The following is an 8,384-nucleotide window of genomic DNA, read 5'->3' as shown; positions in this document are numbered from 1 at the left end:
ATCACAGTGACTTAGTGATTAGCATTGGTCCCTCACAGTGCCCGGAGGTCGGGTTTGATTTCACCCTTGGTCAACTGTCTGCGTGCACATTCGCCTTGTCTGCACGGGCTTCCTCTGGTTTCCTCCCACAGTCCAAAAACGTGAAGGTTAGGATGGATTGGCCAATGGGAAATGTAGGGTTGCGGGTATAGGTGGGTGTGAGACTCTGGGTGGGATGATCTTCAGAGGGTCGGTGTGGACTCAATGGGTCAAATGGCCTGATTCCACACCGCAGGGATTCTATGATAAGCACATTTTGCCTTCCACTGCAAAACCCATTGTGCTCATGTCTTGACATGACTCACCAGGCTGCGCAAAACGTTTTTCAAAATCATGCCTTCACATGTTCTGGTTACTGTTGGTAATGCCAGCATTCACTGCCCACACCGTGAAAAGGTGGTGATTAACCACCTTCTCAAATACAAATGATCAGTTTGCCCGGCCATTTCATGGGGCGGTTAAAAGTCAATTACATTGCTGTTGAGTGCAATCCAGACTAAGTTAGGACACCACACTTCCTTACCTCACGAACATTAGTGGAACAGATGGATCTATACAATAATCCTATGGTCTTCTGATCACCATTACTGAGCTTAGATTGATTTATTAACTGAGCTTCCCAGCTGCCGTGGCTGGATCTGACTTCATGTCTCTGGATAATAACCACAAAGTTATCATGAAATTGGCAAAGTAGAGGAAAAGCCAAAGCTTTAAGTAAACCCAAGCACAAAAACAATAGAATAGGGAGAACAGCAGATCAACCTAAAAAAGACAATTTTCTAATGAGAAAGAGAGAGAGAAGCTAAACAGAAATTAACCTACCGGTGAAGGAGGGAAACTAGAGCAGACAAGATGTACAAGATGGTTTGGTCAGTATTAATGTTCATGTTACATTGGCTCCACCTATACTACTGATGTCACACAGTCTGAGATTGGAGAAGGAATTCAATTCTAACTTTCAGAGGGAGCAGATGGATCTGTACTGACTCCCTCAGGCCCTAGTAATTGTGCCTTACCAAACGTGGTTGCATTTACTACTGCCCTGTAATGAATCTTGTTATCTGAGAACAGTGCCTCATCTTCAGATACTGCTTGGTGGTGTAACATTGACTACTAATCACCAGATAGGCTGAGGACAAAGCAAGACAAGCCAAGGATTGGTGGCAAAAATCTACCTCCAACACCCAATATCTCTCACTGGCAGAAAAGGCAAATACCACAAGGTCTGGGCAGAGTCACCTGGGAAATCGCCACCAAAATGGAGGACGGAAGAAAGTGACAGAAAGAGCAACTATAGATACAAAGAGGTTCAGATTTGGAACTGGAAGGACAGATAGATAAACCACTAATTCATGATCCGGCCAAATATAAATGATATTTGTCTACCAGTTCACTATGGGAGTTGGATTTTTAAAGATGAAGTTTGCCATTATTTGAAGGAATGACTGGTGAGACATAGGAAGTGGTGCGTCAGTCTTTAATATACAGCTTGCTGTATCTATCTGAGTTTGAAGAATGATCAATTATTAGCAGCAATGCTTCACAGTACATTTCTCCAGTTGTGGAATGTACTGCCTTATCTAAACACATTCAAATGCTGAGTTATTCATCACAGGCTGAAGCAGACCTGTTGGAGCATACATTAGACGATGGAGGAGCTGGTGCTTGCTACTGGCAGCCCAGAACAAACTGTTCGGGTCCTTGTGCTCTCAACTAATCAATGTCAAATTCTTAAGTGTAAGGATGTGACAGTTTGCTGCATGTGAACCCTGTTGTGTTGCCAAGCAACTCAGTGATGGCAGAAGGTGCTTACCAGTTTTAACACTGCAGTGATTAATAATGTTGACACTTTGGGGTTCTGCCTTGTGGGGTTTTTTCAGAGGATAAAGATTGGTGCCTGTTGGAAAACTGTTTTTAATGTTACCTCCAGAGCTTTGAGTCATATGTCATTGCGTACATCCCTCACTTCATTTTAAACATCAGGTCTGTCCTGTGCCAACAGACATTACAAATTTGTCCAGGGCAGAATTTAAATATTATGTAACAGGGGATTTATATACAAACACTGCACAGATTATTAAATAGGGTTTCTTTATTTCACTGGCAACAAATCTCGACAAACATTAATGAGAATGCATAGTTTCAAGTTTTGAATTATTTACGTAGCATATTGTTCTAATATTGCAAATCCATCAGGATATTGTTGTTGAGTTTAACTCCTAAATTCTAATCAGCCAGGTAACAGGAACTCCTACTGTCGATTTTCTCTGATATGGAACACCAGTTACCTGCCCTCTCAGATACAAAGGGGATATCTATCTCCTCGTCGTCTCTCAAATTCAAGGGTTTTGCCCAGATATCTCATCCCAGGTCTCCTGTAGCTGTTGGCTCACACCACCACCAACTCCCAGCTTTTGATCCACCATCAGTAAGTGTGGTCTATGCTATTCATAATCTGGTCTCGAGTGTGGACCCACTGCTCCAGCTCTAGGTTACTGCCCTCCTCTCCCTCTCTCCATGAGGTTTGACAGCTCAGTGGTGCTGGTTATGCATACAGCAGTTTCACGGCTGCTCCAATTCCCCTTCCTGGTTCTCTGCACGCCATCTTTCTACCCACAAATCTTGGCCTTCTGCTCCTTTTTGGTTTGTCCCTTGCTCTTGGCTTCTGTCTCCATCTCTCCCAGTTTGTCAAAGAAACAGCTTCCTTCAGGAAGGGAACTAGATTTCCTCTACTATTGCTACCTGCTGTTGGAGGCCCATTATAATGAGGAAAGTTAATAGTGAAATTCCTTTTATTACCACTGATACAAGACTATAGATACCTTCTGAAGATCTGTATTGGACGAGATTATCATCTTGACCAACTGTTGGAGAGCATTACTAGAGAAAACCTTCACAATTAAAATGCTACCACTTACCACTTGTGTGTGTTTTTGCATAATTTTGCATTCATCACACAAGTGTGTCCACATCACACAACTTCTAAGTCAGGCTAGCTCTTAATGCCAGATTATATTGAATTCAAACTTCGTCATTTGGGATAGTGGGATTTGAACCCACATCTCCAGAACATTTGCCAGGGGCTCTGGATTGCTGGAGCAGTAACATTGCCTCAAAACCCACATCTCCCCACTTTATGGTGATGGAAATCTTGAACAGGTCGCCCCTGTCCCAGAAATGGGCCAAAATTCACAAGAATTTTAAGATCTTCTCTGAAATGATTTCTCCAGCCAGATGTTAATCTATTTTACTTCACTGTCCCTATATTCACTCCTGTGTGGTATTGGGAGTAAGCTGGAGGGTCTAATCTTTTGGCTTCCTCCCTAACCGCAGATGTTCTAAGAGCAGGGACACAAACATTTCCTTTCCTGTGTCACTGTTTCTGACCAAGACCATGAGCTTCTGCTACTCATTACCCCCTCCGTTAAAGTGGTCAGTGTCCATTATCCTGGCATCAGTCTACACAAGACTTACATTGGCATTTTCAGAAACCCCATTTTGTTCAATCGACCACGGCATTTCTGTATCACCCTCCCTAAACCCCATGGACACTCATTTGCCCCACAGAGTTATGGATCTACTCTGGACCTCACCTACCCTAAGATGCAGCACCCCCTTCACTGATATAAAGCCCTGAACACAGGAGTAATCGTGCTCCCACTCACCCTCCACCCAAGGATTATTGCTCTGCCCATCTCTCCATGAGCTGCCAACAGCCACCTCCCACGCACTCACCCACTCTCCTCCTGAATTAATCACCTCCTGAAATATAGAAACCCTCAACCTCCCCTACGCCCTGCAGTAACTCAGTCACAGCCAAACCCTTGAAACCCTGAGTTCAAGTCAAACATCAAGCAGCACTTACTGTAGGCATCATAATCCAGGACTCATTAAGCTTTCTAGAGTTTCTACAAGGTTCAGGAATCATAGGCAATGTAACCTCATCCAGTTCATCATTTTATATAAAGGTCTATCTTCTTTAAATATAGTTATCATATCATATGTTTTGATGCAATAGTCCCTTACTCCCATTTTTTAAAAATTCTTTACACATTCCAGATTTATTGCACTTTGGTTCCTTTAACATTGCCATCCTCTATTTAATTAAATGTAATTTTACATTTTTAGACCATCTAGTATTTGTATAATAATGCTTCCCTTGCTTTAAAGCACTTCGCACCTTCCCGCACCTCCCTTCCTCCACAACATTATCAGTCCGTATAGTAAACCCCTTCTGTCAGCTGAAAACCCAAGGTTTACCTGTTTAATAAACATGCCTTGTACTATAAAAAGACAATACAAAAATCATAACGTATGTTTGAATATGTGACAACACACTTGTATGATCACCACATTCTGAGGTAGGAGTTGAACTTAGATCATCTAACCCACAGGATGGGAACACTATCATTTTATCACAAGTCCCTTCAGCTTCAAACTCCCCTGAAATAACCAACTTAAATCAAATTAGTACAGACAGACCTTAAGGAGCATTGTGATGAAACTCAAAATTTCCAAGGAAGCGTACCAGATCTAAACTATAATATAGTCTTGGGAAAAGATGGCGCAGCCCAGCCCTGATGGTGTCCACTGGTAATGGAAGAGTTGAAGTGTGTTCTCTCTCCAAGGACACCTGGGGAGGGATGCAACTATGAAAGAGCAGCAAGACGTTGGACACAAATAACCCTTTCCACAGCCCACTGCTGGTCTTGTTAATTAATACAGAGAGTTGATCCACAAGAAGATCCTTGAATATTCCCGTTCCTCTCCACAACAATGGCAAAGGATCAGGAGCATGGGGCAGAAATGAAATTAGAAACTTAAAATCAGCTTCTTTAAATAACAAAAGGGAGTTGATGGTGGCACATAAGGTTCAATGCAGAGAAGTGTGAGGTGATGCATCTTTGTCAGAGGAACATTGAAAGACAAGGTAAAAGTGGGAGGGAAGCTGCGGGAGAAGATACTGAGGGATAGGGTCTATCCCCATTTGGAAGAAAATGGGCTTATCAGTGATAAGCAATATGGTTTTGCACAGGGAGAGTCATGCCTTACCAATTTAATAGAATGCTTTGAGGAAGTGACAAAGTTGATTGATGAGGGAAGGGCTGTACATGTCATATACAAGGCTTTTGATAAGGTTCCCCATGGAGAAAGTGAAGTCGCATGGTGTCCAGAATGCACTAGCTAGATGGATAAAGAATTGGCTGGGCAACAAGAGACAGAGAGTAGTAGTGGAAGGGAGTTTCTCAAAATGGAGAACTGTGACCAGTGGTGTTCTATAGGGCCCTGTGCTGGGATCACTGTTGTTTGTGATACACAAATAATCTGGAGGAAGGTTTAGGTGGTCTGATGAGCAAGTTTGCAGATGACACTAAGATAGGTGGAGTAGCAGATAGAGCAGGGGACTGTCAGAGAATGCAGCAGAATATAGAGAGATTAAAGAGTTGGGTGGAGAAATGGCAGATGGAATTAAATTTGGGCAAATGTGAGGTGATGCATTTCGGAAGATCCAATTCAGAGCAAACTATACAGTAAACAGAAAAGCCGTGGGGAAAATTGATGTGCAGAGAGATCTGGATGTTCAGGTCCATTGTATTCTGAAGATGGCAATGCAGGTCAATAGAAGGGTCTTGAAGGCATACAGCACGTTTTCCTTCATCGGACGGGGTATTGAGTACAAGGGTTGGCAGGTCATGTTACAGTTGTATAATTCTTTGGTTCGGCCACATTTGGAATACTGCATACAGTTCTGGTCGCCACATCATCAAAAGGATGTGGATGCTTTGGAGACGGTGCAGAGGACGTTCAGTAGGATGTTGCGGGATATGGAGGGCGCTAGCGATAAAGAGAAATAGAGTAGGTTAGGATTATTTTCATTAGAAAGATGGGGGTTTGGGGGGCCCTGATTGAGATCTACAAAATCATGAGAGGTATAGACAGGGTGGATAGCAAGACGCTTTCCCCCCAGAGTGGAGGACTCAATTACTAGGGGTTACGAGTTCAAGGTGAGAGGGGAAAAGTTTAGAGGAGATATGCATGGAAAGTTCTTTATGCAGAGGGTGATGGGTGCTTGGAATGCGTTGCCAGAGGTGGGCACGATAGCGTCAATTAAGATGTATCTAGACAGATACACTGTAGAAAATAGGCAACAGGTTTAGAGAATCTGGATTGGTGCAGGCTTAGAAGGCTGAAGGGCCTGTTCCTATGCTGGAATGTTCTTCATTCTTTGTTCTAAAAGAGGGGTTAAAATTCTAAATGGGGTTGCAGGAGGACAGGAACCTAGGGGTATATGTGAACAAATCATTGAAGATGTCTGGACAGGTGGAGAGAGCAGTTAATAAAGCATACAGTGCTCTTGGTTTTATTAATAGAGTACAAGAACAGGGAGGTGATGTTGAATTGGATATGACACCTGTTAGACCTCAGCTGGAGTATTGTCCACAGTCATGGATGTAAAGATGTGAATGCATTAGAGAGAGTGCAGAAGTGATTTACAAGAATGGTTCCAGGAATTAGAAAAAAAGTGTAGATTTAAAGTGATGTGCAAACAACACAAGGGTTATGCAAAAAAATAAAATTCACTCAGGGTCTGGACCAAATCACCTGGAAATGAGACTGAGGGAGGTTCAATTGAGGCATTCAAGAGAGCAGTTGATGATTATTTAGATAGCGGGGATATGGGGAAAAGACAGGAGATTGACGCTGTGGAGAATAGAACAAGCGCAGGAATTACAGACTAAATGGTCTCCTTCTGCACTATAATGATTGTGATTTTTGTTTTGTACAAGCTCAATTCTGCACTGCAAAATAATTAGGAAGTGCTGCTCTCTGACATACTGCCTTTCAAGTAAGGCATTAAAAGAGACCAGGTTAGGATTATTCTTAGAGAGAATTGTTAGAGTCTTCAGGAATTCAGTACAGGAATATAGTAATGAACTGGTAGTGGTATCGCTTGAATCTCACTGTAGCAGGTCAAAATTTGAATTCAATAGAATCTCGAATTTTTTTTAAAGCTAATCTAACGATGACTATGTAACTACTGTTGATAATCATAAAACCTCACCTGGTTCACTAATGCCCTTTAGGGAAGAAAATCTGCCATTCTCGCCTAAATGTGACTCTAGGCCCAATGCAATGACTCACAACTACCCTCTGAAATGACCTAGACAGCTAATCACTTCAAGGGCAATTAGAGTTGAACAAGAAATGTCAGCCATGTAGTCATCCCAAGGAAGGATAAAATTAAATTACTGTAAACAGCAACCAGGAGAAAAATTACAGGTTTTGATAAATAATTGTATGCTTTAGATTTTTATTGAACATTTTGTTTCTTTGTTGTAACTATGTTGGAGTTGGGAGGACAGAGGTAATGCTGTTTGATTGACTTGCGGGATTCTGGATGAGCGGTCATGCAACCAAGTCCAAAGCATGGCTAAACCTTTTATCACTGATTGGTCATTTATTTTATTTCTGTTTGCGAGACCTTGCTTTGATCAAATCGGCTGCACATTTCCCAAGTTATATGGTGACTACAATTCAAGAATATGTCATTCTCACTGAGGCACTCCGCAGATGTGAATGACACGAATGCAAGTTAGTTTTTCAGGAGGGGATAGGTTTTAGCCTGTGACTCAAGTGCCAGGCAAGGTTTTTGCTCTTTTATTTTGGATTCACTACCACAATGATGATCAGACACACAAGTCAATGTTCACACCTTTTTTCTCTGTTTCTTCCCCTTCTCGCTACCCCCCCCCCCACCCCCAACCCCCGCTAAAGGTCAGTCCAAATGTCAGACATTATCCTGATATAAAGCAAACTACTTGTTTAAGATTAATTGATCTTACCATAATTACAATGAAATAGGCAAGCTCCCTGTTGCTTTTATTCCTGTTTCGCTGTGGGAATAATTCAAAAAATGTTTATGGAAATGCTTTCGAAAATGGGAGTAGTATTTGGGCATTACCACAGAGTCATAGAGATGTACAGCATGTAAACAGATCCCTCGGTCCAACCTGTCCACACCCACCAGATATCCCAACCCAATCTAATCCCACCTGCCAGCAACCGGCCCATATCCCTCTAAACCCTTCCTTTTCATATACCCATCCAAATGCCTCTTAAATGTAGCAATTGTACCAGCCTCCACCACATCCTCTGGCAGCTCATTCCATACACGTACCACCTTCTGCGTGAAAAAGTTGCCCCTTAGGTCTCTTTTATATCTTTCCCCTCTCACCCTAAATCTATGCCCTCTAGATCCCAGGGAAAAGACTTAGTCTATTTATCCTACCCACGCCTCTCAATTTTGTAAACCTCTATAAGGTCACCCCTCAGCCTCCGACGCT

This window comes from Chiloscyllium plagiosum, chromosome 31 (assembly GCF_004010195.1).
Source record: "Chiloscyllium plagiosum isolate BGI_BamShark_2017 chromosome 31, ASM401019v2, whole genome shotgun sequence".
Taxonomy (NCBI): Eukaryota; Metazoa; Chordata; class Chondrichthyes; order Orectolobiformes; family Hemiscylliidae; genus Chiloscyllium; species Chiloscyllium plagiosum.
This window is presented reverse-complemented; position numbering follows the sequence as displayed.